This window comes from Cetorhinus maximus, chromosome 20 (assembly GCF_964194155.1).
Source record: "Cetorhinus maximus chromosome 20, sCetMax3.hap1.1, whole genome shotgun sequence".
Lineage (NCBI taxonomy): Eukaryota > Metazoa > Chordata > Chondrichthyes > Lamniformes > Cetorhinidae > Cetorhinus > Cetorhinus maximus.
The window spans coordinates 61,489,922-61,497,475 of NC_135898.1; the positions used below are offsets into that span (position 1 = coordinate 61,489,922).

The 7,554-nt window shown below is 44.7% G+C and overlaps 1 long non-coding RNA gene across 1 annotated transcript in view; it reads left to right on the forward strand.

The window, feature by feature from the left end:
• Nucleotides 1–6,690, forward strand: part of LOC144694431 (uncharacterized) — a 41,648-nt gene extending 34,958 nt beyond the window's left edge. Inside the window, exons 2-3 of the long non-coding RNA XR_013579750.1 lie at nucleotides 3,876–3,944; nucleotides 6,297–6,690. This is a non-coding gene — a long non-coding RNA (uncharacterized LOC144694431). The remainder of the gene's footprint in view (nucleotides 1–3,875; nucleotides 3,945–6,296) is intronic.
• The last annotated feature ends 864 nt before the right edge of the window (nucleotides 6,691–7,554 follow it).

Sequence of the window (7,554 nt, forward strand, 5' to 3'; positions counted from 1 at the left end):
GAACTGCTCTCAGAAGACTCAGAGAGACTTCTTACTCTTCGATTGTCAACAAGCTAGGGTCCAGTTAATGGGAGCATGCTGGTATCCCATACTGAAGTTCACTTGCAACAACTTGTAGATAGGTTCTCCCTGGCCTGCAAGGAGTTAGGATTGACAATCCGCAAGAGGAAAACCAAAGTTATGGGCCAGGATTTAAAGACCCCACCTTCCAACAACATTGGCAACCTCACATGGAAGGCCATCGACAGCTTCACATACCTTGGATGAACAATTACCAGCAACCTGCCCCTTAATGCCAAAATCAGCACCAGCATTGCTAAGGTTGTAGTTGTCATGTCAAAGTTGAGAAGTCGAGTATGGACCATCAGCAAATTAACCAAAAATACAAAGCTCCGTCTGTACCAGTATTGTGTTCCCAACACCCTCTACAGCAGTGAGGCATGGACAACTTATGCAAGCCAAGAAAAGCAACTGAACAGCTTCCACCTCTGCTGTCTCAGATGAATATTGGGCATCTCCTGTCAAGACAGAGTACCAAATATGGTAGTACACCAGTGCGCAAGATTCCCCAGCATGTTTGCCCTCTTGAGTCAAAGGCAACTCTGTTGGCTGGATCATGTGAGCCGAATGAACAACAGCTGCATCACCAAAGTCTTGCTCTATGGCAAGCTTGCTAGACCAACAGGTCGTCCAAGTCTGCAAAACAAGGATGTCTGCAAGTGAGACTTCAAGTTGACCAGGATTGGAGTCAAGGCATGGGAAGTCCTTGTTGCTGACTGGAGTGCTTGGAGACATGGAAAAAGCAGGGGATGAAAGAAATGACCAGATGGCAGAAAAGCGAGCCCGATGGAAGGAAAAAACATCAATTGACCTCAGGCCAATGCTATTCATCTGTGCCAGCTGTGAAGGGACTGCCACTCATGGATCAGCCTCTACACCCTTAACAGACAATGTTCAATCCAGAAGTGACAAACATCCTGGCGCAGTCCATCATCTCCCAAAATGGGTGGAAGACGTCATCATCATCATCATCCTTTCATCAATGTTGGATGTAACATAAATGATTCAATTGAAAGTCGCATTTGTGTTTATAATGCACCTTATCATAAATATCTCAGAAAAATGTTAAAGCATTTCATATACAATAAAAAACTTTAAAATTCATGAATGTACAAACATGGTATCTTGTACACAGCAAGAACCCAAAATGGAAATGAAAAAAATAACTAATTAATCTGTTATTTGGTGGTGTAAATTGAGGGAGGAAAGTTGACCAGGGTACTTGGAAAACTCTCTGCTCTTCTTTGAATAGTGTTAAAGGATATTGGTTATTCATGTGAGCAGATCAGGTCTCAGTTTAATGTTTCATTCAACTATTTCCAAAGAAAAAAAGAATTTGCATTTATATAATACCCTTCACAACCTCAGAAGATCCCAATGTGCTTAACAATCAATGAATTTCTTTGGAAGTATAGGGCGAAATTTTACGTAGCTCAGCAGTGGGCAGGAGGACAGAGCGGAAGTCAGTAGATCTCTGACTCCTGCCCCACCTTTGAAAGACAGTGCATAATACACGTAGTGGCCAATTAATGGCCGCCTGGTGGAGAGCCAGCCAACAGCATCAAGAGATGGTGGGCAGCAAGCCCAATTGGAAACTCAAGGCGTTATGTCCGAGGACACGAGGATAGGCTGTGATCCAGGAGAAGGTCATGGCCACCCATTTAAAGGGACCCCTGGCATTGGACTGTGTCAGTTACACCAGGAAACAATGTTTGGGTGCCTGAGTAATTTGTGGCGAAGATTTTGAATTCCTGTAAAGTGTTGCAGTAGGTAAGAGCTTGTTTATTAATATGCATGACTAATCATCTAGTTTGGAAGTATTCTGGACCTTTGCCAGGGAAGAAAGAACATAGAAATGTAGCTGACCCATTCCCCCGATAAATAGCAAGTGTTTAGGGCAATATTTGAAAGCAGGTCTTTATCTCTCCACACATGGCTGAGATATGAAGCCAGGAGCTGGGGAGGGCCCCAGATAAAGGATGGCTTCAAGGTTTGATGATGACTCTCTGCGAGCCCACCTCCAGGCTGTAATTGACAGGCAGGAGGTCCTCATGCCAGCTGATGGAAAGAGGAGACTGCACAGCCAGATAAGAGCAGCCTGGACAGAGGTTGCAGTGGAGCTCAGCAGCTTTGGGGTCATCCAGCTAACCTGGCTGCAGTGCCGCAAAAGACTCAATGACCATCGGAGGGTGAAAGGGTGAGTGTGTCACCATTCTGGAGATGGACATATTTGGAAGGTGTGATGTGGGTCCATTATGGGATTGCCTTGTGTGTTGCCCAGAAGGAGAAAAACAGTTTGGACCAGTTCTCTTATTTCCTAGTTTTTACTGGTGTTCCATTTTAAGGTATGCAAGACCAGTTCAGACCAGTATTCTTATTTTCCAATTTTTATTGTTTTTCCTTCTGGGTGGCCAAGCATACAAGGTAGTATGATGCATACATGCTACTCTGCATGGCAATGGGGGGGTTAAGAAGGGGGGTGGGAACCCCCACACCTGTTTGCTGGCAAAGAATATAGAATAAAGTATGCTGCTGACAAAATACACAATGGCCACACTTTTGAAGGCATAATTGTAGCACAGCATTATCATAAGAACATGAGAACATAAGAAATAGGAACAGGAGTAGACCATTCGGCCCTTCAAGCCTGCTCTGCCATTCAATAAGATCATGGCTGATCTTCTTGTGTTTCGATTTCCACATTCCCATCTAACTCCGATAACCTTTGATTCCCTTGCCTAACAAGAATCTATTTATCTCTGCCTTAAAAATATTCAATGACCTCACCTCCACCACCTTCTGAGGCACAGAATTCCAAAGTCGCACAGCCCTCTGAGAGAAATAAATTCTCTTCATCTCTGTCCTAAAAGGGCGACCCCTAATTTTAAAACAGTGTCCCCTAGTTCTGGACTCACCTACAAGAGGAAACATCCTTTCAACGTCCACCTTGTCAAAGCCGTTCAGGATCTTGTACACTTCAATCAAATCACCCTCACTCTTCTAAACTCCAGTGGAAAAAGCCCAGTCTGTCCAACCTTTCCTCATAAGACAACCCACTCATTCCAGGTATCAATCTAGTAAACCTCCTTTGAATCGCCTCCAATGCACTTACATCCTTCCTTAAATAAGGAGACCAAAACTGCACACAATTTTCGAGATGCAGTCTCACCAATGCCCTGTATAACTGAAGCATAACACCCTTTCTTTTATGTTCAATTGCTCTTATAATAAAGGATAGCGTATCATAGCCTTCTTAATTACTTGCTGCACCTGCATACTAACTTTTTGTGACTCATGTACTAGATTACCTAGATCCCTCTGCACCTCAGAGTTATGCAGCCGTTCTCCATTTAAGTAATACTCTGCTTTTTTGTTCTTCCTGCCAAAGTGAACAACTTCACATTTTCCCACATTAAACTCCATTTTCAAGATCTTTGCCTACTCACTCAACCTACCTATGTCCATCTGCAACCTCCTCATGTCCTCTTCACAACATACTTTCCTACCTATCTTTGTGTCATCTGCAAATTTAGCTACCATGTCTTCACTCCCCTCACTTAAGTCATTGATGTAAATCTTTAAAAGGTTGAGGCCCCAGTACTAAGCCCTATAGGACTCCACTTGTCACATACTGCCAATCAGAAAAAAGATCAATTTATGCATACTCTCTGCTTTCTGCCAGCCAGCCAATCTTCTATCCATGCTAATATGTTACCCCCTATACCATGCACTTTTATTTCCCATAATAATCTTTGATGTGGCACCTTATCAAATGCCTTCTGGAAATCATCATCACCCTCTCTCTTTATTTGCAGGGGAAGAGAGAGTACAATGCCTGAGAAAGCAGGACTGGAGGAGTGTCTCCAACATCACCACCCTGACAGGTATTAAGGCAAAGACCCTGGAGTTGGCTGCCAACCAATGGGCCAAAGGTTGAGGCGAAATAGGGGGAAGGCCCTGGTGTGGAGAGAATCCAAGGGCACTTTTTCGTAATTCCATCAAACATTGCTGTCGGGGCTGGAGAGGGGAGGTTGCAGTGGTGTAGTGCTACTGGAGCACGCTGGAGTGTCGCTCCAGCACCTTCGATTTCAAGCAGACTTGTAAACTCAGTGCAGCCCTGGTCATTCAAGTGACTGATATTTGAAAAATGCTGTAAAGCTGCTTAGATCCATTCAAGGCTGGTTCCTCCCTGCGTTTGCTGCTAGTAGGCTCACTAGCTGGAGTGGCAGTGTGGGGCGTAGGGAAGGCAGCTGGAGCAGCAGTGCGGGACCCAGACAAGGCAGCCGGAGTAGTGGGGCCCATTGGCATGTGAGTAAGTGGCTGGAGACTGTGTGAGAGAGAGCATGAGAGAGGATGGGGGAGAGAATGTGAGAGGATGGGGGGAGAGAGTGAGGGGATGGATAGGGGGAAAGAGTGTGAGGGGGTGGGGGGAGAGAGAGTGGGGGGAGAGAGTGTCTGGTGGGGGGAGAGAGGGTGGAGGAAGAGAGAGTGTAATGGGGGAGAGAGTGTGGGGAGGAGGAGAGAGGGTGGGGCTGTGATGGCTTGAGGTTGTGAGTCACAGTATACTGTTTGTATTCTCCACTGGCAGCTTTACATGGAATTTACAGCAAGCACAGAAGCAAGCTATTTGGCTTACTCCATCTATGTTGGTGTTTATGTTCCACACAAAGCCTCCTCCCACCCTTCTTCATCACGTTATCTTCCTCATGTGTTTATCAACTTCCTTGAATGTATCTATACTAGTAACTATATTAGAATCATAGAATGGTTACAGAACAGAAGGAGGCCATTCAGCATATTGTCTTTGTGTCAGTTTTCTGCAACAGCAGCTCAGCTAGTCCCACTCCTCAACCTTTTCCCTGTAGCCCAGTAAAATCTTTTCTCTTCAGATAATTATCCAATTCCCTTTTGAAAACCGCAATTGAATCTGCCTCCACCACACACTCAGGCAGTGCATTCTAGACCCAAACCACTTGTTGCCTAAAGGGGTTTTTCCTCATGTCACCTCTGGTTCTTTTGTTAATCACCTTAGGGTTCTCGACCTTCTGCCAATGGGAACAGTTTCTCCCTATTTACACTCTTCAGCCCCTTCGTGATTTTGAACATGTCTAACAAATCTCCTCTCAACATTCTCTTCTCCAAGGAGAACAGCCCCAGCTTCAGCTTCACCAATCTATCCACATAACTGAAGACTCTCATCCTCAGAATTATTCTTGTAAATCTTTTCTGCATCCTTTCTAAAACCTTCACATCCTTCCCATTGAGGCTGAACCAGTGTTTTATGAAGGTTCATTATTTACTTGCTATTGTACTCAGTGCTCCTAAACATAAAACACAGGATTCAGTATAATTTATTAACTACTTTCTCAACCTGTCCTGTTACCTTCAATGATTTATGCACATATACACGCAGGTCCCTCTGCTCCTGCATTTCCTTTAGAATTGTATGCTTTATTTTATTTAACTTCTCCTCGTTCTTCTGACCAAAATGTATCTTTTCACAATTCTCTGCATTAAATTTCACCTGCCATGTGTCTGCCTATTCCATCAGCCTGTCTATGTCCCCTTGAAGTCTATCACTACCCTCTTCACAGTTCACAATACCTCCAAATCTTGCATCATCTTCAGATTTTGAAATTGTGCCCTGTACACCCAGATCTGGGTTCTAAATATAAATCAAGAAAAGCTGTAACTCCTCCATATACCACCCCCAGTCAGAAGTAAGTAAGTCTTCTGTAATTCATTTTTGAATAGAATTGAATTAAATAATTAAACTGTTGCATAGCAAAATTTTAGCTATGCAAAAGACTAATGTTTCAAAATACTACTTGTTCGAAATAAAATCCCTACTGGCACCGATATTTTTCACTTTAATGATGTTTGGGGACTAAAATGATTAATACATAGGGAATCAATGTAATAGTAGATTTAGAAATGATAAGGCCAACACATTTATTTAGAGCTCCTGCACCTCAAAATTTCCCACTATATCACTGGGAGGGTGCTTGAAGCCGAGAAAGCTGGCTGGAGGTAGCATGGGTGGTTTGTGACTTTGAAGGCTTACTAACATTAGGGAGGAAAGCATGCCTCCATGTTGAATGGTATAAGGTTATAATGGTATAACACTGAATCACATCTCCCGATGGCACATGCCTTTGTAAGGACAAAGAGTGTCTCACCAAACTCACCTGAAAGGTTGAAGATGGCCCTAACTCTCCTTTTTGTTTACAACACAGGTACAACTTCGGCACCTGAAGGCAGTAACCACGAGGGACCAATGCCAACCTTTCAGGAGGAAGAAGATGCCTCAGAGGGTGCAGCATCACATCCTTGCTCTGTGCCTGGCACGAGTGCAGAAACACGCACCTTGGTGGGTATGTGCGACTTGATTATAATGGATAGATGGACTGGTGAATGCACATCACAGTCACACGAACAGCTGTCAGAGACTGAGATGGAGCAAGTGTCCTGCACTTGAGAAATGTTGGAGGTGATCTAGCTGCTAAACCCCAGGCTAATGACAAGCCTCTGGAGTCATCTGTTAGGCGGCAGCTGCTGGTCACCCAGCGTAAGGTGTGTGGAGATATGACGGAGATACCAGGAGGGTTTCGTGTTCTGGCACTGACATTGGAGGGGTCCATCAATTTCATGAGTGCTGCAATGACCCACTCAACAGAACTCATGCCTCCCTTCATTGACAGACTGGTGACTATCATGGTGAGCCAAACCTAACAGATCATGGATGCAATACTGGGGCAGAAATTTTTTGCTCAGTGGGCGGGTGTGCGCCCAACCCGCTTGAGCATGAAATGACGCGCGTTGACGTCGGCTGAGCGTGCCGACATCAACACGCAGTTGCGCAATAGTTCGATCGGCAGGTGCGTGCCGGAGCCAGCAGCGCGCCCGCAAACAATTAAAAGGCCTGTTAAGGCCATTAAATAATCAATTAAATTAAAATTTTGGCTGCTCATCCAACCTAATGGTCAATGACTGCGTGCCTCCTGCTGTCACCCGTCTGCAGACCCTTGCTCCTCACCAGCTTGTCCACCTTCCTGCAACTCATGTCGCTCCTGCCATGGCCAGCTGGCCTCCTCCTTTTCCATTTCCTTCTCCTGTCTTTCTCATTGGAGGAGGTGCCTCCCACAGAATGCCCACAGGGGACACTGTTTGACACCACAAATGGTACAGCGCTCAAAGATGACAGCAGCACTGACTTTTTGGATCCTTCCCTGAGGAATAATCCTGAATCTGACCTGAAGTTTATTGTACAGCAAAATTTTCCCAAATAATTAACTCTCAGCAGCCTCTCCTGCTAAAGTCAGGCATCGACCGACCTTCAGCCTTTATATTCGCCCCTTCATCATTCCCTGAAAAAAAACATGGTTCTCACCAGCTGTGATTCCTGTGCACCCACCTTATTGTAATGTGGCAATGTTTTATGGCAGTCAATTGAGCTGTTCAGTACCTTAATTGGGGTTTAAATTCTAATTTCAA